The sequence below is a fragment of the Mesocricetus auratus genome, unplaced genomic scaffold (assembly GCF_017639785.1).
Source record: "Mesocricetus auratus isolate SY011 unplaced genomic scaffold, BCM_Maur_2.0 Super-Scaffold_100024, whole genome shotgun sequence".
NCBI lineage: Eukaryota > Metazoa > Chordata > Mammalia > Rodentia > Cricetidae > Mesocricetus > Mesocricetus auratus.
This window is the reverse complement of record NW_024429205.1, coordinates 2085559-2108479: the sequence shown is the minus strand read 5'-3', so window position 1 is coordinate 2108479 and position 22921 is coordinate 2085559. Positions and strand designations below refer to the sequence as shown.

At 45.2% G+C, this 22921-nt stretch overlaps 1 protein-coding gene across 26 annotated transcripts in view; it reads left to right on the top strand.

Annotated features, from left to right (window-relative positions):
• The window catches only part of Myt1l (myelin transcription factor 1 like), a 380106-nt gene that overhangs the window by 95505 nt on the left and 261680 nt on the right, over positions 1–22921 (top strand). For all 26 annotated transcript variants that reach the window (XR_005870745.1, XM_040730678.1, XM_040730677.1 and 23 more), the window contains exon 3: positions 22375–22481. The gene's annotated coding sequence lies outside the window, so the exon portion shown is untranslated. The remainder of the gene's footprint in view (positions 1–22374; positions 22482–22921) is intronic.

Genomic DNA, 22921 nt, shown 5'->3' with positions numbered 1-22921 from the left:
TACTTTGCTTGAATGGTGAACACAGTAAAGGCTATATTTTCACCTTATTCTGAGGTTGGTGCTGTGTGACTTTATCTGGCCCTATGTTTGCTTTCATGCTTCCCTTGAATGTCAGGGTTAAGGGTGGAGTGCCTCACTCCAAACACCTCCATTCCTCTTGTAATCAAAGCTTTGGTCCAGTTACCATGGGAACCACACTGTTTCCTGTTACCTTTCCCACCAAAGAACAACACTAACTGAAATCTTCTCACATTCCCCTGCAGTTCCATCCCAGTGGGCTCTAGGCTCTGACTGGGGGCCCACAGTCAGGTACCTTTGCACAACTCTCTGTTTAGACTCCTTGTAACAACTTTCTCAGCCCGCTAAGAGCAGAGCTATCACCTGGGGCTTCTCTCTGCCCTGAGTCTTGGCCATGTAAGACATGCTGCATTCTGAAGCCATCAGAGAGGTGATCTGGAGTATGATCTTCCCTTTCTTCTCATCTGAGGGCTCTTCTCCAGTGAGATCACATGCGGTTGCCTGGCCAATCTGCCAGGGGTGATTGTGTTAGCCAGGTGTGGACTATTCACTGGGAAAAAAATCTTCTACCACAAATTCTGTAGCATCACATGTTCGAGGGTGATGATGGTTCGTAGTATAATAGACATATAACCAGAATGAATCCATTGACTTGGTTCTCAGTGTGTTTGGGTCTGATGAGGCTGGATGTCCCTCACGGCTGTCTGGATTTGGGTTAGCTGCATGTGTAGATTTCCTGGAATCATAGGCAGAAAACTGCGCCTCCCTACCACCCCAGCATAGGCTAGGAGGATGGCCTCAACTGGTCCCTCAAAAGTGATCATTGCTGACACAATCCCATTCTTCTGGAGAGCAGCAAATGGACCAGGAGAAAGAGCCTTCCCCTTCTCCCACCCCTTTCTGAAGTGCTTCAAAGGGAAACATCCCCAATTCTCACTTCTAGGATGACAGAACTCTGACATCAAAAAGCTTCTGGCAGGTTCTAAAAGAAGACAACAAAAATGGTGACCACTGGGTGAACAATCTTATCACTGAGAACAGAAGTAATATGTAAAACAGCAAAATCACAACTAAGATCACTGCACTGACTTAAGGAAGAAAAACATAATTATTACTAGACGCGTTCTGTATATATAGCACATAAAGTATTTCTAGCCTTGACTGTGAGGTACAACCTTGAACTGTTTTGTATTCTGAGAAATTCTGTGAGCTCAAATATGATCCGGAGGGAGTGTATTCTGACTAAAATTTCTAAAAACCACACACACATATCCCAGGGTTCATGGTATGCTGACCTGCTATTGATCTACTGAAATCTGAAACATTCCAAATCTGATAAAAATCACAGAATTTAAGTAATGAGGCAGTGGAATGCTGAGAGGTTATTTTTAATTCTTATTCTTTTGTCTTTTTTGAATTTACCAGGAAAACCACTCAGACACAGGTTCACGCCTTTACTAGCTTGTCAGTGACTACACTGGGTATTCAGGACCCAAGTGAAGTCATGAGTCTTTCTCAGGGTGGGTTTTTAGCACAAATGCCACATCGTGGGACAGTGCACTCCATTTAGCAAGAACAGTTATCCAGAAGCAGGACTACAGAAGCCAAAACATTTAGGAACTTTCACAGAACTATGACTTTGATGGACTAGGTTACATCTTTCCTCTCATTTTGGTTGGTGTTGCTGCCTAGGTTCTGGGTTCCAAGTCCTCAATGGTATTTCCATCATATTGTCAGTTGTGCTAAGATCCTAGGCTTCTAAGGTCTGGGAGCCTGCTACATACCCCGCTGGTTCTACAAGCATCTATGAACATACTATGTTGAGTCAAATTGTGGACCCATCTGGGAGCAGGGGCTTATATTGTTATATTGTTATATTGTATCCTTAGCACTAGCAGTTTAACAGAATTTATTCTCTGTTTTAAGTAGCTATGTAGGCAGTATAGCAAGCAGGGCCCTATAGTGAATGCTTGGAGCAAAAGGATTAATGGCTGTAAGTGGAGAAGTTAACCAGGGTGACCAGGAAAACACAGATTGGTGCCAGTTGTTACATTATCAGCATCTCCTTTCTCTCTTTTGAATGTTATTCCTGACCATGGCTAAACTTTTTCTAATTATCCCTGGTTGACTAGCATAAAAGCAATCAGTCCCTCCCAATGCCGTGCAGAGACATCCCGGTCTCATAAAGAGGAAGTCCAGCCCTCTTTGATTCTGAAGTATCACTTTGGCTAAGAAATATAACTGGGCTCCCAGATGAGAATCAGAGTCTTTTAGATGGCTTGGGTCTATGTATGCTTGAATACCAAGTTCCTTAAAGTTTTTATCTAGGGAAGAATTTCCAGTGACGGTAGAGCCTGTCTTGCCTGCCCCCACCAACAGGGAAGCCCAGAATCTAGATTTAGGTGTACCCTACCTTCTTCTCCATTGTAGATGAACACTTGGGGTATAACATTCACAGGGATGCAAAGGAGTGGCGTCTCCTTCAGTGTAAGCGATCCAGAAGATGCACACTTAGTTAAGCTGTTAGTGCAAGTGAGCCAGTTAGCTTCTGGGGCCTGGAAATACATCCCATTGCCATTCCTGGAGTTAACCTGCTGTGTATGGCTGCAGGAATCTGCATGGGGGAAGTATCTAGGTGACATTATTAAGCAGGTGCTCTTCTCTTGGAGGTCCCCAAAAGTGAACTTAGGTTGGTACCATTTATGTCTATCAGGGTTGGAATTAGAGCTTTCCTTTCATGAGTTCTAATCCCAACATAATATGGGGGCTTGGGGCCCAGACACAGATAGCAGTGCTGACCTATGTCTGGATGGGAATGGCTAAGGAACTGATATAGTTTTTCTAGCATCCTGAACAGTGAGGGAACAGCTTTTACTGCCTCCTGGACGTTTATCTTTAAGATTACCAGAGGAATTCCTGGAGAAATTGGAGTTTGGGGGCTTGCCACTTTAGGGGGCTCATATTCTGGGGTACCAAGATGGATCAGTTTGGGCCCATAGGCCAGATGACTCTAGGCACAGGTTTCTTTTGGATAGTGAATTTGCTGCATGGATCAGGAACATTTAGCTATAACCTGACTCCCCAGGCTCTACTGACTTCCCAAATAATGATCTTTGGCTTTCTACAAGCCTTAACCTTTATGGATATTGAATTGCATTTCCCGTAGCCAAAGGTAGGTAATGATTCTTTCCTTTCTAGGACTATGGGATGATCAGTGTGCTCCCAGAAAGACTCCAATTCACAACCCCACTGAACACTATAGTATTCTCCTGGCTTCTAGCAACTTGGGGAGTTATCATCAGGGCAGGCATAGTACTAGATAGATTGGAGTTCCTTCTCTTCACTAGTGGCCCCACAGTCCTAGGGGGTGCTCCTCCCTAGAAGCAAATGAACCATGCCCCAGTAGCCTCTGGATGCAGTCTTTTATAGAAATCTTCATGGAAGGTGGGGTGGGTCTCAGTGGATAGATTAACTATGTGCTCCCTGGTTGTAGTCTTTCTTAATTCTCAGACCCAATGTCCTGGCTCATGGAGGTTTAGACCTTTTCTATGGGGAGATAAAAAAGACAAAATAGAACAAACATAATCATAGGTCCTGTGTCAGTCTTTATCTTCAGGGAGTTGGAGAAGCTGGTGATGACCCAACTGTTGTTATCTTCTATAGCCTCCTTCAGCTGGGTGTGGTGGATTCTCTGGGACCATCTGATGAGTAGTTCTAGATCTCTTGTAGGGACTATAAGTATCAAGGAGGCAATGTCTAGTCATCTCTGCTTTATGAACATCTTGCTATGGGTGCATCTGATCCTTAGGAGGCCAAAGAGTAAGAGTTTGACCCAATATTCACCAGCCTAATTGCCTGTTCCACATCACGCAGATGGTGATGTAGGGACCCGTGTGGACGTATGCCTCAGGTGTTGAATATTGGCACTTTGGCTGACCGTGCACAGTGCCTGCAGAAGGCCACATCTGACACTTGTGACACTAGAGCCTGTGACCTCACTGTGGTGTCTCAAAGTAGTCAGGCATTTAATGATTCATACTTAGCAATGTCATCTAGATAAGGTTATGACTTCCACTTCAAGGTCCATAGAGACAAAAAAAGCTTTCTAACCTAGACCTTGAGACAATGAAGGTCCAGGGGGCAGACAGCCCTTAGCACTGCACTGGGAGCTCTAGAAGCAGGGTTTGCGAGCCTGCTAACTTTGACAGACATGGCTCAAAGCCTTGTCATGCCTTCGCCCAGCTAATGGCACTTACCTCCCCTGTGGTAGTAAAGGCAACCTACCTGGATTCTAGACCCTGGTCCTAGGAAGAGCTTTTCTACACAGGAGAGCTCTGGAGGCATCTGCCCAGGCTTCCAGTCCACAGCATCAGTTCAAAGTCTGAAAGACATTTGAAAAGAACTGCAAACGTAGCTGTTGAATGCAAACCAAGCACATGACGGTCCCTGCCCGCTGCCAGTTCCAACAGGTGCTCCCTGTACTGTGGGCACCCAGGATTCAGGTTCCGGTCTCTGCTGTTTGTTCTAATGGTGAGGCTTTATCTGGGGCGCAGTGAGGTAGCAAGCAGCAGCAGTGTGTGGAAAATGCTGAACTGACATGCAGCAGTGAGGAAAACAGTGGTGTGAGACTCACTGGGCAGCTGTGAGGCTGGCCCCACATGTGAGATGCTGCTTTCCTGATCTTGCAATGTTTTTTTAAAATTTTTTGAAGTACAGAGTGAGGGATTTGCTTCACGCAGTGCTCTTAGACCACACCTCAAGTGTGCTTGCATAGAATCTGTTTCTGCTGAAACCTAGACTATCTGACAATTACATTCATATTAATAATCTAGGAGACAATTCAGGTCAGACCTTTGATTCTAGAGATTTAACACCCATGGGAAAGATTGGGCAGAGAATAAAGCCAAAATGTCCCCCAGGGACACAAACTGATATATACATGCTGATTAGTATATAAATGCATAAATGCGTAGTGGTTTTCAGTAATTCCTCTTACAAAGCAAGTTAGATGGCTGTCACCATGGTGACTGCAAATTCATGAAACCCCATGTCCTTCCCCGATGTCTTCTACTGAAGGGTGAGAGATGGGAAGGCATTCTGACTCTGCACTTTGTGTCTGCATGGTCTGCCCTTGGCATTGCCACCTGTGTGGGCATGCAGAAATGCAGCTGCAGCCTGCCTCTCTCTGCCCTGGACCCAGTCAGACTCCCATCACTAACACCTCTCCTCTCCTAGGGGGCCTCCTCTCCTGGGAGAGTGAAAGTCATACCTTCTACAGATGCTGCACTTCCACACAACAATGAGCAGCCTCAGGTTGATCCGTGGGTCGGCGCTTCATTTGCTGCTCTGTTTGCTTAGTTAGATTAAAAACTGCCTGGCAGGAGGCTCTCCAACCTTCACAGGAGATGTGGTGCTGACATTTTCCTGGGCCCCTATTCCTGATGAAAATCCAGCGGCTGTTGCTTCACAAACTCAGAGGTTGGTGTCACTGTGTCCTGTGGCCTGGGTCTTAGCTGGCTGGAAGAGTGGGATCCTACAAGAAGGCCTCTTCAGAGCTCTGATATCAGTCTCCGCACAACACAGCCATGAGCTATCCCACAAACTTCCTATCTACTCCACAGTTTCCCAAAGAGCCTATGGTGACTATGGTCACCATCCAGGTATCACACAAGAGTTCCCTTAGGTCAGTGACAAAGGAACCTGCTCTGCCTGTGAATATGGGAAAGGTAGCATTAGAGCATAGAAGGAAAAGTCTGTTCTGAGATAGGATAATGCTTTAATCATTCACTCGTCTCTCTATTTACTATCAGACAACGAGGGCTTTCTGTGTACCAGGCCCTGGTGGAGATGCCACAGGGAGTAAGGCAGATGATCCTGAATTTCAAAGAAGTTTCTCACCGTAAGAAAAGTGGGGGTAGGGCTAAAGAGATGCTTGAAATTTAAATATTGGTACCATGAATAAGGAAAAATGTCGGATACAGAGAATAGCATCAAACCTTATAACAGGGAGGAACACTCTTTAGGCTTGGATGGGCTGTCATTGTCAGAAGCAGTAGCCTGTGCAAGGGTCCTAGGGCACACGAGGAAGGACGCTCAGGTGTGTGCTGATGTAGAGGAACTGCAAACTGACCTAGGGTTACAGTTACCAAGAGGTTCAAATGTCAGGCCCATTTATGGTCTTCTTGCTCTGAGGCCCTCAGAACGACTTTGTTTGTGATGACTACAGCTCCATTAAAAAACATCTAGATGGAAATATTATTAAACATCATTTATTGGCTTATTTATTCATTAAAATAATTAAAAACCCATTAAGTGTTAATAGAAGTGATATGTATTTGTGAAAAATAACCACATTTTCTACAACAGTTATCGGGGGAAGCCAGTGTTTTGTGTTGAGGAAGCTCTGTTGTGTTGAATTCCCCAGCTCTGCCTTACCATGCTGCAGAAGTGGTTTTAGTTTTCACATCTGAAGACCATGTTGGTGGGCAAGGGAAGACCTTGTCCACCCCTCAAAGGTGTAAGACAGTCCAAAAGCCTGGAACCACACTCTGAGAACTTCTCTAGGAGACTCTGTTCTTGCATCAGGAGTGGGAGGGGAATGTTCACAGCCAGCCGCAGTCATGGTGGGAGCAAGGTCACGGAAGCTCCGTGGGGCCAGGGGAAGCTGCCTGAGTTCTCTAGTGAGGACACTCACGGCAGCTCGGTGCAATCTGGCTTTGCCAAGGTCATCGTTTCGCCCAGTGGAGCATGCCCAACAGAGCAGGCGTGCTCCAGGAAAAGCATCCTGGGCCCTGCCTTCTGGAAGGCTCAGGGACAATGATTATGCCTCAGCCATGAGCAGTGCCCTGCAGTCAAGTGTAAATGATCCAGAGAGGTCAGGCACAGTGGAATCTGTCTGCAATCCTAGCACTTAGGAGGGGAGGTGGGGAAAAATAAAACAGAGGAGTGAGGGTTTTCCAGACACAGCGTTTCCAGATGTTCATATGTGGTAGGACCATCCATGCACGGCTCAACCCCTGCTTCTGGATAGCCTGTCAGGAATAAGGCAGCTACTTCTCTTTATTTGTAGTGCTGAGGCATGAACTCAGGCTTGAGAGTGTTAGCCAAGCTCTCTGCCTCTGAGCTACATACCCAGTCCTGATTTTTAATAAACAGGCTATATTCAAGCTGGTTAGCTTGCATGTAAACATTAAAAGATTAGTTCTCTAAAGGATATTTTAAACTCAAATTTGATATTTCAATATGGACATAAGCAAATGTACTGCATACAATATTCATTTAACATAATAAATTATAAATAGTTAACATATACATATTACTAAATACATGAGGAAGAATCTAAGGACTTTTTAAGGATATACTTGGGTTTCTCATAAAGAATTTGAAGAAAGATTGGGATGATAGCTCAGTGAGGAAAGTGTTTGCCTTGCTAGTAGAAGGACATGAGTTCAGTCCCTCAGGATCTGTATAAATAAATAGCCAGGTATCAGGTATTCCATGCGTGTAATCCCAGTCCTGGGGTGTCAGAGACAGGTGGATCCCTAGATCCCAATGACCAGCCATCCTGCCTAACCTGCTTGGGGGCCCCAGGCCTAAGAGAAACTTTTTCTCAAAACAAGGAGAATGGTGCCTCATGAATAGCAGCACTGTTTGACCTCTAGCCTTGACATACATGTGTAATCATGTTACATACACACAGAGACACAACATGAGCAGGTGCAGTCAAGCACACAGTCTACATGCACACACTTGGAGTGTCTTTGGGGATGTCGGTCAGGACAGAAGGTCGGTTTCGAGATGAGGTCGGCTGCGATACTGTGAGAAGCAGCTCTGGATACAGTGAGTCTGTCTGTACTGAGTTTGGCGATTAATGCAGCAAACAAGGACTCAGGACGTTCACAGTGTACTTTCAGCTGGCTCTAAGGTATACTGGCCTCCTCATCCTTGCAGAATTATTTTTAATTCCCCGGAGCATGCTCCCTGCCACTCAGCACCACATTTGGGGCCTGCTCTTTTTCACTGGGGCTGCACTGCCTTCCTCTGGGTGCCGCTCATCAATGTGGGCCTGATTTGGAGCTGAACTGTATAATAATAAGCCTTTCAACGCCAGCCCCACACTTGCCTTGTAATTAAGGCCTGATGGTTGTGTTGACGGCAAATGAAAGAAAATGGCTTTGTTCTCCTTTCCCTGGCTTGATTGCGGGTTCTCTCGCTCACCTGAATCCCACCCATTCTGCATTGTGCCCGTGATTGCTGGAGGGGCCATAATTGCAGTCCCAGCAGATGAAATTTTCAGGAGGTACGGTCTGCGCAGCTCCAAGGGGAACTGATGGAGCTGTGCCTGGGGAAGCTCCTCAAGGGTAGATTTAGGAAATGCCTGTGTGGAAATAAAGCCATGACCAAACGCCAGCGTTCTCCGACCTTTGCTCTATAGAGGTGCACGGCCACAGCCTGCCTCACCTTCTGCCTGCAGCATGAAGAGACGGACTGAGTACAGACACCATTGATGAAGTTCAGTAAGGGAATGGGAGTCACACCTTTTGAATGCTCTTTGGGGGCTGAAGAGATGACTCAGGAGTTAAGAGTGTTTGCTGCTCTTGTAGAGGGCCTGGATTTGATTCCCAGCACTCACATGGCAATTCACAACTCCCTGTAACTCCAGTTCCTGGGACTCTGATACCCTCTCCTGGCCTCCCCAGGAACCAGACATGCACATACATACACACAGGCTTAACACCCATGCACACAAAATAAAAATAAATAAACTGAGGCTGGACTGGTGCCTCGGTTTTTAAAGTGTTTGCACGTAAACACAAAGCCCTCATTTCAGATTCCCAGCACTTATGTAAAAAGTCAAATGGCAGCTTGCACCTGACACCCCAGTGCCCAGGAAGTAGGTACAAGAGAATCCCCTGGGGCCAAGTAGTCTAGAGGAATCAGATTCAACAGGGAGACCTCGTCTCAGAAAAGAAGGTGTCGAGTGATTGAGAAAGACATCAGATGTTGATCTCTGTCCCCTGCCCTCATGCATGCACACGCTCACTCTCATGCATACTCGTACACACACACACTCACACACACACTCACACACACACACTGCAACATATACACACATACAGGTATACAAATTCCTCTGTCTATGTCTCAAGAAGGGGACCAGAAGCAAAAATAAAAACAAAAAACAAAAACAAAAGAACAACAACAAAAAAAAAAACAGGTAAAAGCACAGTCCATAGAACTGTCCAGGTATTCCTCATCTCCTCTGTAAAGTGCATTGCTGCAATGTCTATGTAGCTTGCAGCTGTATTTATTGACTCTCTTTGTTTGTAATACTGAACTCAATACCAGGGAAGACATTTGTAGACATTCACAGCATATAACCTGCCAGCCTCTTAGGTTTAATCTTGGTTGTCAACTTGATCATATCTGGATTCAACTAAAACCCAAGCGGCTAGGCACACCTATGAGGGATTTTTCATGATTGGATCATCTGAGGTGGGAAGACCCACCCTAAATCTGGGCCACAGCTTCTGGTGGCAGCTCACATCAAATGACCTAAAAGAAGAACGCTTTTGCTCTTTGCCTCTGCTCTCGCTCTTACCTGCAAGCTCATCTATTCTACTGAAGTATGCTTTCACTACTGTTAGAACCTACTTCTTTGTAACTCCAACATAGAGCAAAGACCAGCTAAGACAACTAGCCTTGTGGAGGGATCATCTGCCAGATCCTTCACCTTTCCACTGGGAAACAACCATTGTTTCACTAGCCTGTAAGTCACTCTCATAAATCCCCCTTAAATATATATTCATTCTATCAGTTCTGTTCTTCTAGAGAACTCTGGCTAATATAGCTGCTATATGAGCCGTTAGGTATTTGGACTTGACAAGAGATGCCCGTAACTGGAGTATATGTCTAATAACATGTAATCAAAAAGAGTAGTCAAAACTTGACCAGCTTCCACAGGATATCACAAGGGCCCTCCCCCACTGCCTGCATTGTCTCCAGTAGGCTTCTCTCACATATATATTATATTTACTCAGAGAATCTCAATTCACACTCTCTTGCTATTGTAGTGATCCTGCACAAAGGTCAGCTGGTAGCTGACTCCATGTTTCTCTGTCAGTCCACTCACCTGCTGGATAGGATCCCCCAAGGGAAGGACTGTAGTGCAAATGTGAGGGTTGGCCCATGCTGCCATGCTGAGGCCTTGGGCATGTTTATCTCCCGTTTCCATTCTCAACATTTCTGCCATAAAAAGAAAATTTAAACCATCTGTTATGGTAGATGCCTGTAATCCTAGCACTTGGGAGAGAGGGAGGGAGGCAGGGAGGGAGGGGAAGGGAGGGAGGAAGGGAGGGAAGGAGGGAGGGAGGGGAAGGGAGGGAGGAAGGGAGGGAGGGAGGGATAGGAGAATTAGGAGTTTAATGTCCACCATGGCTATGTAGTGAGTTAGAGATTGTCATGGCTTATCTCAAGGAAACAAAAACAGGGTAACGAATTGTCACTTTATTATTGTTATCTTCATGTTTGCACATAAATTTTCTCAAAATATTTACATTTGTATTGAGTTTTAAAATTTGCATCAAGTGTAACAATAATTCCCTGACAGTACAGGACAAGAATGCTCACAGGTCAACATGACTTCAAACATGCATCTATCTTCAAGCAAAGACCAGTGCATGGGGGCAACATGTCCCTGGATACATGCTTACATAGAGGAAGTTGCTGGGAGGCAGGGTTCCCAAGTTCTGTTCAGAGAAGCCTCTCTTAGAAGGACCTGGAAGAGTGTGGTGTTCACTCAGACACTTTTTAAAAATGCCGATTCCTCCCACATATTTGTGTCTCCAAGACACTGAATAGAATGTCTGGGACCCATAGCAGGGAAGTTGAAGTCTATGACAGAACTCTCATAGGAGGCCTCAAGCAGTTAACTTTACCATTGAAGAGCTTGGCGGCCACATGCCTCATGATGATGCTTGCATTTATATGCTTGTCCAATAAACTTAGAGAGGTTGGCCACTTTTGTGGGCTTGAGTTTTACTTTCTATTGTGTTTATCCAAGTTGACAGAACAATGAAGGGAGTTATTTTTTCAAGTGCCTGTCTCTTCCACCTCCTTCAAGAGCAGGTTTCCAATTATCTTAACCAAACAGTCTAACCACTCAAACCGAGGATGCCTGCAGATATAATGGCCAGCTTTTGTAAGTCAGTTTGGTGGAAATAGTGTGGCTATCAGTTGGCTTTGCACATTCTAAGCTACATATCCTGACAGCCAACAGTTAACAAAGAGCAAACTGAAGATCAGATCTTGTTTTAAAGTGGTCCTTGCTATTGACATGGATGGTAATTTATAATCTGGCAGTGTTTTTTCGAATTCAAATACAAGAGCTTGTTTATCAGATCCTTTCATAGCAACCTGGTAAGTATAGATTTTTTTTTTATTCTGTGAGGCTTTGCAAAAAAAAAAAAGATAGTGTGAAAAGTGAACAGGTTGTGAAGGCAGGAAAAACCCAGGGATTTTTATTTCCAGATTGAAGGGGAGCACATGGGACCATGATGGGCCAGTGGGCTAAAAACCTGTGCTAGCAAGTTGGGATTCACCAGCTCATAACTGCAGATCCTGTCTGTCAGAGTTCAGTCTCTCTGGCTGGCAGATATGATGAATAATGTGACTGAGCTCTGCATCTGCCACTGAGAAATGAGGGAGTCAGGAAGGGTGGGCTCAATCCAGCCCACAGTTGGGTACCAGCCCGAAGAATGGATTGTCTGCACACACAGTGCAGTTTATCTGAGATACATTGGGTTGAGCGGTACTGCTAGAATGCAAACAAGCTTTATTTTAATAAAAGGCACTGCACCCTGGGGGCTAGAATACTTGATGAACTCAATATGTAAAGAAAGGTCTCTAGTCCTCATTCATGTTCAGGCTGTTGCTATTTGCTATTCATATTAGGGGGTGGAGGTAGGGACACGTGTATGTGCAGGTGTGTGTACATGTGTGTGCCATCTATGTGGAAGCCAGGAGTTTAACCTTGGGTGTTAGTCCTTGGGTGGGTGTGCCTTGTATTTTGAGTCAGTCTCCTACTAGCCTGAACCTTGCCTATTAGGCTAGGCTGGATGTTCTGTGAGCTTCCGGGATCACTCCGGCCCTACCCTGCAGAGGCTGCAAGTGCGTGCTACAATAACCTGGCATTTTCACATAGGTTCTGAGGATCAAGCTTAGGTCCTCATGCATACACAGCTTATTGACCACTGATCCCTCTCTGCAAGTCATGATTCACATTGTTCAAAGCTTTTCCTTTTCTAAAACATTAGCCTGACCCTTTGCCCCCAGAATAAAATGCATGTTTCCCCAACGTTATTCTATGGCACACTATGCTACTTACAGCTTCCACTCTTAAGGTATTTGCTGACAGCATGGCCCCTCAAAGTTCTATCCCTCACTTATTTGCAATCGTTTGCAGCTCCAAGGAGAATTTGCTCACCTGTTGGTTCTATGACCATGGCAGTAAGTATGCCTCTGCCACAGTATTTCCAACTAAGACCATAGTGGCTTCTCTCAGTACCTCCTCATAGTCGAACCTACAGAGGATTACTGTGCATTCTTCTTCTTCTCTCTCTCTCTCTCTCACTCTTTCTCTCTAAGATTTATTTATTTATTATGTACACAGTGTTCTGTCTGCATGTATCCCTGCAGGCCAGAAGAGGGCACCAAATCTCATTACAGATGGTTGTGAGCCATCATGTGGTTGCTGGTAATTGAATGCAGTACCTCTGGAAGGCCAGCTTTTTTTGTTTGTTTGTTTGTTTTGTTTTGTTTTTTTTTTTTGGTTTTTCGAGACAGGGTTTCTCTGTGGCTTTGGAGGCTGTCCTGGAACTCGCTCTGTAGACCAGGCTGGCCTCAAACTCACAGAGATCTGCCTGCCTCTGCCTCCCGAGTGCTGGGCCGGCATAGCTAGTGTTCTTAACCCCTGAGCTGTCTCTCCAGCTCCTAGGCTGTGCATTCTTTATCCTTTATCCTGTGATTCTCTCAGGCAGGTCAGTGTGGCTGGACTTGACTTTCCTGTTCATCCATTATGCTTTGTTAGGGAGCCAGTAATTACCAGAACACAGCTCCTTCCCTGAGAACCAAAGGGAAATTGCCAAAAGGGAAACAGAATACAACTCTTCTTCATTCTACTCTCCCTGAATCCATTGAATTCTCTCTCTCTTTTCTCTTCTCTCTCTCTCTCTCTCTCTCTCTCTCTCTCTCTCTCTCTCTCTCTCTCTCTCTCTCCCTTCTTTATAAGAATTTAGAAGAGAGATGAGGATCAACGGCTAGTCCACAATAACGTAACTGATTAGCCCTATCCTCCTTAGGATGACTCTACATTTTAGCTTGTTCCGGGACTGATTATACTTGAAGAACTATAAGACAAATTCTTTAAAGCAACACGGATAGGGATGGGCTTCTGGTGTATGGTTTTAGGAGTTGACATAGAGGCTGGTTTAATATTTGAAGATCACCCCCTCCTCCAGCTCCTCAAGACATATCCTACAGGTATAAACCCCCTTCTCCATAGCCCAGGCTCCCAGGGGATAAGAAGAGTCTAGCCTGGGGACACAGTGAACTCTTGCCCCCAAACTCGCACACAGTCCTGGAGTCAGTGGTGGGGTGGACACTTGGTCATGCTATGCTAGGAAGCTTCAGGTTTACACTAACTCTGTGATCTCAGGAAAGTCACCTTCCTTGAAATCAGTTTCTCTAAAAACAAAATAAAGCTAACTGAGCTTCTTTACTCTGTGCCCAGGGTTATTTTGAGGATCAGATAAGGAATTGGCATAGAAAACCTGACTTTGAAAATTTTTTATCACGGGGAAGCAGAGAGCTGGAGGTACATCTGTGCAGAGGAGTCTCATTGTCCCACGTACACCCTTCTGTAACTTCTTTTTAGGAACAGTGGTTGTAATTGTAGATAACCAGGGAGCTCTGCGCCCAAGGCCCTTTTTCCATACAGCAGGGCATGTTCACAGCAAGAGTCATACATGCCCTAATGTCCTTGTTTCTACTCAAGTGCCACATTTGTTTAAGTCGAATTAACTGTGTATGTAAGCCACGCTCTGCAATCACAGCCCACAAAGACAACAATTTATCTAGATTTTAAGAGCTGTTTTCCGTGGCAAACAGCTTTTGTGTCCAGTGACTCTTTGCAGGCATGCAGAAGTCTGGTGAGCAATTAATAACACCATCCTGGATCTTTCTGTGTTTCAGAAATGACAGTTAAACATGCCCTTGTGCATGGACCCACCCCACACACATGCACAATCCCTTTTTGTATACCTGAAACCCACATATACTCACATCTAGGATATCATAGCTGATCCGGATAGCCCTGGGCTGCATCTTCTTCTTTGGTAATAGGCCCTTAGGTTTCTTTTGAAAAGATACTTATATTTTTACAATTGATTAGTAAATATTTACATGTATAATGTGTTCTAAGAGCTAGATGATATACAGGATTCTCAGGATCAACTTTACTGGTTCTAGTTCATATTTGTAACAAAATCCGTATCCTCTGATTACTGGTGACCCTTGTCTCCCAGAAACTCAGCATCTTTGATAACAATAGCAGAAGAGGGAACGAGAAAGCAGCTGGGACCCATCTGCAGGCATAACTGTACCCTCACTTAGAGGACAGTGGCCCCACTGGAAGTTGGAATGATCTTGAGAGTGTCTGATTGAAGAAATGCTGGGATGTGATATGAAGGCCGACAAACAACTCTCCAACTCTATGAGGTTTACATAGAGACAGGTGTGAGCCTAGATATGAAGATCTGTTTGGCTCTCAAGAGAAACCAAGAAGGGAGAAGGTAACCAAGCTTCCGAAGACCTCAAGGCCGGCTGTCCCAGCTCTGCTTCTGTCTTGCCTGTCTTAAGCTTCATGGGTGCGGTTTCCCCACTTGTGTTAACTGACAAACTTGTATCCACAAGTTTGTACGTGAAATCACTTCAAATTGTGATGCAAGTATAAGAGTAGTAATAGGATAATAGTAATTATAGTAATCATGTACTTATGGCCAGTGTGTGGCATGACACAGACAATGGCACTGAGATATTTCTAAGGGTATGGAAGAACAAGAGACAGTTAAGGAACAGGTATGGGAGGTGGTGAGAGCTCAAACAAGGGGGGGGGGATTCATGGTGTGAGCCGAAGGGCTTCTGAGAAAAACAATGCCAGAGTCTCCTGGTTTGGGTTTGCTTTAGTAATTACTTCTTGTGAAGCTGTAGATTCAAGGAGAGGGACAACTATTTGGTTCATCAGTTACCAAAGGGCACTAGCAAGGGGACAGTTTAGTGAATGGATGGATCACTTCCAGGATCAAATGCTGGAGTAGCCGGTCCACAGTCTGTGTATGAAGATTCATCCCCTCTGCATTTTACACAACCAGACACCATCCATAAGATGGAATGAGCCACACCCAAGGCAACCGTCTTTGGCTTCTATATCTTTACCTTTCACGTGCTCATGGGGGGTTGCTATGTTCTTGAGCATGTCCATTGCTAACACAGGTTCTTGGAGGTAAATCCTTGCTCTCCGTGTATGCTTTCCATTGATGAACAGCCAGTGTCCACCCATTGCTGCAGTACCCAGGACACAGGGTGGTGGCATTTCCCAGAATTTATCATTTTTTTGGCTTTAATTGTTTCTGTTTTTAATTGCCTGTATCATTTTGTTTAATCTGGAAGAACAGGCCATAATGCTGTCATCGAGCCTCACTGTGATTTCCTTGCTGCGATCTTTCCTGGTATGTACACAACAGTAGACTCTAGGACCAATCTTAAACTACATTTTGAAGCAGTGAATGGTTCGAGTGTCATGTAATTGTCATGTAACATTGGAAGTATATAAATTCTTAACCTAAGTTCATTGATGATGAATGGATATATGATATTTATCGTTTTATTCTGTTATGTAAATACACATGAATTTACTTTCATAATAAATTTTAAATAGAGTATCTATAGCAAAAGGTGGAGGTGTGATCCCGCATGCCTATAATCTCACTTTTTCTTTCTGAGGATGACTTCTGTTGGCCAGCGGGCTTATGTCCGCCCTCATTGGCATGCTGTGCATGTGTGTTTTAGTCATGGAAGCAGGAGGACTAGCACTGCGCCTTGGTTTGTGTGCTGTGTCTCAACAGTGTTAGGCTATGTATTATGATGTGTTAGCCTTGCCATCTTGCTTGTCATACACAAGGATCAATTCTAGAATCATGTTTCAGCTAGAATCATTCAATCAGTTCAGCACTCAAGACTTTTGATTGTATGCAATACTGTAATGACAATTTTAGCATGCATTTATGCACACGTGTGACTAAAACATATTTGGTAGACACCAGGAGCTAAAACTGTTAAATCAGCATATGCATATTCAGAATTATTATACATGCTGCCAAATTCCTGACAAGGGTGTTCCGTTTAGACCCACTTAAACCTGCCTGAGAGTTCACTTATCTTGCCTCCACCATACCCAATAGACAGGATAAAGCCTCTGATATCCCATCCTAGGCACTAAGGGTCCTGGTTGCTCCGATCACACCTTTGTGGTTTCAAGAGTCCTTTTCTGCATAAGTATCGAGGTTACCACAACATGGAAACTGTGACTATAGGTCTGAGAGACATCTTAACCTAGAGGGCAGGCTATACATGGGTTGTCTATATCTATATATACCTTCACATTGCAAGCTTGGAGTACTGGCATCCTTCATATTATCAGTTGTAACAAGGGTCCTTTACTAAATCAGGGTCTTGCTGTCAGCAGCAATCCTACCCAGGGCCTAGGAGGCTATTGTGATATGCTAAATTCTGTCAACTTGACACAATGTAGAATCACTTACAAAGAAAGTTAGGAAATGAATCGTATAGATTAGGTTGTCCTGTGGCCACGTCTGTGAGGATTTTCTTAACTGGATTAACTGAGTTGGAAAGATCTACCCAGAATGTGGGTAGCACCAGTTCATGGACTGTCACCACTTTAGGGGCAGTGGGACCTGGGAGAATGAACCCCGTAAGTCTCATGCAACTTTATTCCGAGCCCCAGATAATGTATACTCTGAGGATTAAGAGAAATCACATGACTAAAGTTCTCACGAGTTCAAGCTGCATACAATCACAGAGACAAGCTGTACATAGCAAAACATGTACATAGAGGCGCCTGAAGCATACTTTCAACATTTAATTGAATAACAGTAGCAAGCAATGATGGTTAATCTGAAGTAAATTCATGCCTATCTGCTCCACCTGGGAGGAGCACGAAGACACATTCCAGGAACCCTGTTTTGAAGAAACCGAGGTCACGAGACTCTTGTCTTGTGGCTTGGAGTGTTCTCGCAAGCCCTCCAAATTCTCCTCACAGAACTCCGTCCCTGAACCGTGCTCTGACAGTGGACTGAGCCCCAAGCTGAACAAAGTTCAGACACACAAGCTCACGTGAGCTCGCTCTCTCTGCTCTCGGCCGTGGGTGTGACTCCCGACTTCAAGCTTTGCCACTGTGCGTTCCTTGCTACAATGGTCTCTGTGTGTGAGCTGAACCAAGCCTTTTCCTCCCCTAAGTAGCGTTTGTCGGGTATTTTGTTACAGCAATAAGAACAAAACTGGTGTGTGCGGTGTGAGAGGGCAATCTGCATGTGGTAATGAGGCTTGGACTCTCTGAATAGCCCAAAAGCATACCAACCCTCAAAGTACCGGACTCTGTGAGCAAATCTTGGAGTCCAAAATTGATTTGGACTCTAATCGCATGCAGAAATGTGTGTGGCTTTTAAAAGGTGCAAGGAAAGTTTCGACGCTGCCTGCTTTTTTTCTGATGTCCCGTTGTTACTCTTTAAGATGTCATCATCTATTGCTTCCGTTGTCATGTGCCCTCCAGGCTTATTATAGTCTTTATTTTCCATAAAGGTTCCTTCCCTTCTCTTTTAAAAATTTGGAAGTGGACACACTTTGAATTTCATAGACACAAGAAAATGAATTATCTTCTCACAAGCTGTTCTAAAACACAGAGTGCAAGTGAGCACGGGAGTAGGACTCCTAACATATGGGTAGCTTGGCATGAAGGGAAATGCAACCTTATTCCTGCAGGGAAGATGGTGAGCTAGAGAGTTCACATAAGCTGTAAGCATAGGTCCTTTATCCCGCCCTAGAGCACGGTCCTTCTATCAGTAGAATCACAGGGAGAGGAGGCAGAGATGTGCGTGAAAGTCATTGGCATATGCATTCAGCCAGGGCTGCCCACCACAGGCAGCTGGAATGCACTGCTTCCCCTCCACCATCTGGACTCCAGACGTGACCACTAAACTATGAGGAAGTCCTGCTGGAAATTGCCTTTCAGGTCCAGATGGCGCTGAGACACCAGTCTAGGAAAGCAGACCATGCTGAGGACAGAGTCCTTGGGCTGTATCTCATGAGGGCTCATCATTAACTCCACCTCAGTCCACCGAGGAGTCTACTCTTCGCTCTGCTGCACGAGGGCTGGCAGGCAGTTGTCTGGCTCTTATTGTTCAATGTTGCAAGCCCGAGGAAGATGTACTGTCAAAACACGTCCCTCATGCTTTAACATAGCTCATGCAGAACTTCGCAGAAGGAAAATTTAAAAGGCTAAAATCATTTCCACTGGAGTGGAAGTGATGCTGTGATGGTAGGTCCCACACACACTTCATTATAGCTGAAGCCTCTTATACAAAAGGCATTTGTGTCATGAGAAACCTCAGGCAAGCCAGACCTGCAGGGCTGAATTGTACAAAGTCGAGTCCTGGCACCTGCTGAGGAGTCCCAGGAGCTGAGACAGAGCAGGGGACATCTCCCAGGCATGACCCTGGGAGGGGCTCATTTCTGTCATTAGCAAGGCCCCCTTTAGAAGCACTCGGAGGCAGGTAGCATTCTAGAGCAATTCCTAATGCCATTCAGCCAATACTCACAGCATCAAATGTGCCCAAGCCAACTAAATAGAAGAAATGTCTCGAACCAGCAACACAGATTCATGCAGGATTCAGCTTCATGGCCAGCCATTCATGCCAAGTACACAGCAAGGCGTTGTGAATTCTTGTGAAAAAAGTCTGAGATACTGTACTGGCCAGTTTTATGTCAACTTGATACAGCTTGAGCATCAGAGAGAAGGGAGCCTCAATTGAGAAAAAGCCTCCATAATATCCAGCTGTAGGCAAGCTTGTAGGGCATTTTCTTAATTAGTGATTGATGTAGGAGGGTCAACTCATGGGTTTTGCCACCTCTGGGCAGGTGGTCCTGGGTTCTATAAGAACCCAAGCTGAGCAAACCATGAGGAGCCAGCCAGTCAGCAGCTCCCTCCATGACCTCTGCATCAGCTCCTGCTTCCAGGTTCCTGCCCTGCTTGAGTTCCTGTCCTGACTTCCTTTGATGGTGAAAGTGATGAGGCAGTGTAAGCTGAACGAACCCTTTCCTCCCCAAGTTGCTTTGCTCATGGTGTTTTATTCACAGCAATAGTGACCCTAACTGAGACCAAAGCTAAAGGAAAAATCTTAAATTTAGCCCAGTGCCATGCGTGTTGGTTCTGCCATTCAGAATGTTTCCCACCACTGCTGACTCAGCCAGGTTCTGGTACCCCATAGCATTCTCGAAAAGAATAGTTACATCACTTGAAAGTCAGGAACCTCAAGTGTGTAGGCTAAATACCTTCCCATAATCTGACCTTGGGAACAGATAATTTTAGTATTCAGGCATCTGTCCTGGACTGCCCTTGGGGTCCTGACAGGATACTGAGAACACCACCTGTGCACATTCACTACATTCCCTTTTAAAAGGGCCCTGCCACCTCCGATACCTCCCTCTCTCTCTCTCTCTCTCTCTCTCTCTCTCTCTCTCTCTCTCTCTCTCTCTCTCTGTCTGTCTCTGTCTCTCTCTCTCTGTCTCTCTCTCTGTCTCTGTCTCTCTCTCTGTCTCTGTCTCTGTCTCTGTCTCTCTCTCTGTCTCTCTGTCTCTCTCTCTCTCTGCCACTCCTGTCCCCAGAGGCCAGTCTCCCCTCTCGCTGCCCCACTTTTCTCATTCACTTCACACACACACACACACACACACACACACACGCATGCACGCACGCACGCGCACACACACACACACACACACACACACACACACACACACCTTCCTTGTAAGCTCCATCCCATGGTGTCTTTCTCTCTTGTGCTGATTTTAAAAATTACAATGGATACCAGTTGCACAAACGCTCCAGAATCCAGATTGCAGATATAACCCCTCAGATGCTGAGAGCTGGCATGGATGGGGAGCCTCTGGACTCTGGCTCCTCTGTCTTGTGAACCTGAGGCTCTGGATCCTGAGCTGCAGAGCTCAATGCCTAAGTCTGAGGATGGAGACGGTGCTGGTTATTCTTGAGGAGTGTCTGAGTAACAACTGCCTCCTAGAGGGACTGATTGACAGCAGTTTGGACATTTGCCACTGTTGTGTACAAGTTACATGTGCAAATGCACTGTAAATAAAGGAGCAGCCATTCTTGAGGAAACAAAAGTATTGTGTCATTTGTGGTATATACATGTGTATATACAATGTTAGTGTGTGTGTATGTGTGTGAATGCATGTGTGATGTACCTGTGAGTGCATGCATATGTTGGTATGTGCATGTATGTATATGTTCACATATGTGTACATGTATGTACATATGAGTATTGTGCGAATGGGGGCATTGTGTTGTGCATATTCAAGCATATCTATATTTGAGTGTGTGTGTGAGTATATGTACCTCTGTGTGTGCATGGGTATGTTAGTATGCATACTTGTGAGATATGCATGTAGCCGTGTGTACACGAGTATGTAGGTATATATTAGAGAGTTGTGTGCATCCTTGGGGAGTGGGTGGGGGTGGGTTAGGGGAATCGGTGGGGAGCATGGGAGGATGGGAGGGTGAGGGAATGGGGGGATTGATACTTAAATAAGAGTGCTTCTAAAATAAAAAAAGAGAGTTGTGGGCTTGCTTGTGAGTGTGTAAACATGTGTGTCTGTGTGTATGTGTGAGAGTGTTGAATACTATAGATAAGGGAAATCTATACTGAAGTATTAAACCTTTAGCATGTTTAGGCATGTCCCCGAACCTTTGCAGACTAACGGTTATAGACTTAGAATACCAACACTATTTATCCTTCCAGTTTGCAGCCGGATTGGGATGGTTGGAATCTGAGCTCCACATGGTATTTCCAGATTGATCTGTCCTCTTCCTGTTGGCTTCCTGTTCTAGGGAAATCAGGAGAATTTTCTTCAGCATTGCTTTGCAGACCAGTATATATTATGTGGGAGATGGGTGTTGGCTTCTTAGTCCCCTGGCCAAGTATTGTGAATGCTGACTTATGTCCAGGTAGCCTGTGAGAAGTGGAGCGTAGTGTCTTTTAGAGGATTTATGGTAACGCTGCTGTGTGTGGCTGAAGTAAACTGGAGAGCCCTGAGGGTCTCTTCATTCCCTGACACACTTCACTGCCGCCCATTAACACCTCGGCTGTTATTGCCTTAGACTGGATTTAATGAGGCCTCTGAATTGGAGCTTAGCATCAGAAACAATGGCTTCAACAACCAGGCACCTAGCTCTCAAGCTCTCTCTCTCTCTCTCTCTCTCTCTCTCTCTCTCTCTCTCTCTCTCTCTCTCTGATGGTATTCTTTGAAATAATCTAGGTATTTAAAAAAGTCAGAACCAAGACAATATTACAGAAAGTTAATAAAATATATCCTAAATTTCTACTCATGGAGGTAATTTCTTTTGTTGTGCTAAAGATAAAGCATGGTGACATGTGGCAGTGTCCTGGGGCACCAGCAGACTATATTTTGTTAAGATTAAAAAAAAACTAGTTTCTGAGAAATTAACACAGAAAGTATTTTTCACCTCTTGCATGGTTTTCTAATTTTCAAAGTGGTGAGGAAGGGTAATAATTGGGCAGGTTGCTTGGAATTGGTCAAAGTGTCATGTGCATTTAGTTTTATCCCCAAACAGGGGCATGTCTTTAAAACTGGCAAATAGCTTAGATTTCAAAGTGAACCAACTAAGCCATTTTTACATGTATTTGTTTGTCTGTGGGGGTGGGGTTGCCGCAGTGCACCTGTAGAAGTCAGTTCTCTCCGGGGAATCTAACTCTGGCGTTCAGGCTTAGTGGTAAGTGCCTTTTACACACTGAGCCATCTCCCTGGACTTAAAAGTCCAAAAATGGTTTAAAGTCAAGGATTCTAGGGAAGCCATTCACACGCCTCCTTTGCCTGTGGGTGGCTGTCTTTAAACACAGCTGTTTTAAGAGTCAGTGTTTACCTTTGCCTCCTGTCACTGACTATGCCCTTTATTGTTATTCTGTTCCTTAGGAAATGAGCACCAGGACGAATTGGTGAAAATATCCAGCTGGCATTTCTGAGTCCTGTGGCAGGAGCCAACAGCACTGGTTCGAAGAGGACCCAGAAAGTGAACTCAGGTACCAAGTCCCTTTCCCAGTTGATGCTGTGGGTCACCCATCAAAGCCTATGGGGGAAGAAATCGCAGCACCCATAACCCAACGCGGCCATGTCACACTTACAGAGCATTCGCTGTTAAATTGGGTGGTGCGCTGTTACTCTTGATACTGAAGTTACCCATGGGTGACATGACAGGAGCCCACAGCACCCTGTAGGTGCTGTGAGGAGTCCTCGGGCCACAATGGTGAGAGGATGAGACTGCGCTTCCTTTAAAAAATCATTGCCAACGGGTTCCACACACAATCAGGAGAGGCCATGCTTTGAGTCCACAAATTCTTGTCTAGAGGGTCAGAGTGGGTGGCATGGCAGTGAGGGATGCTGCCGGGGGATCAGTGCCAGGTGTCAGAGCCTGAGGTGAGGGTGACCACAGTGTGACCCAGACCTCAGAATCGGTCAAGCG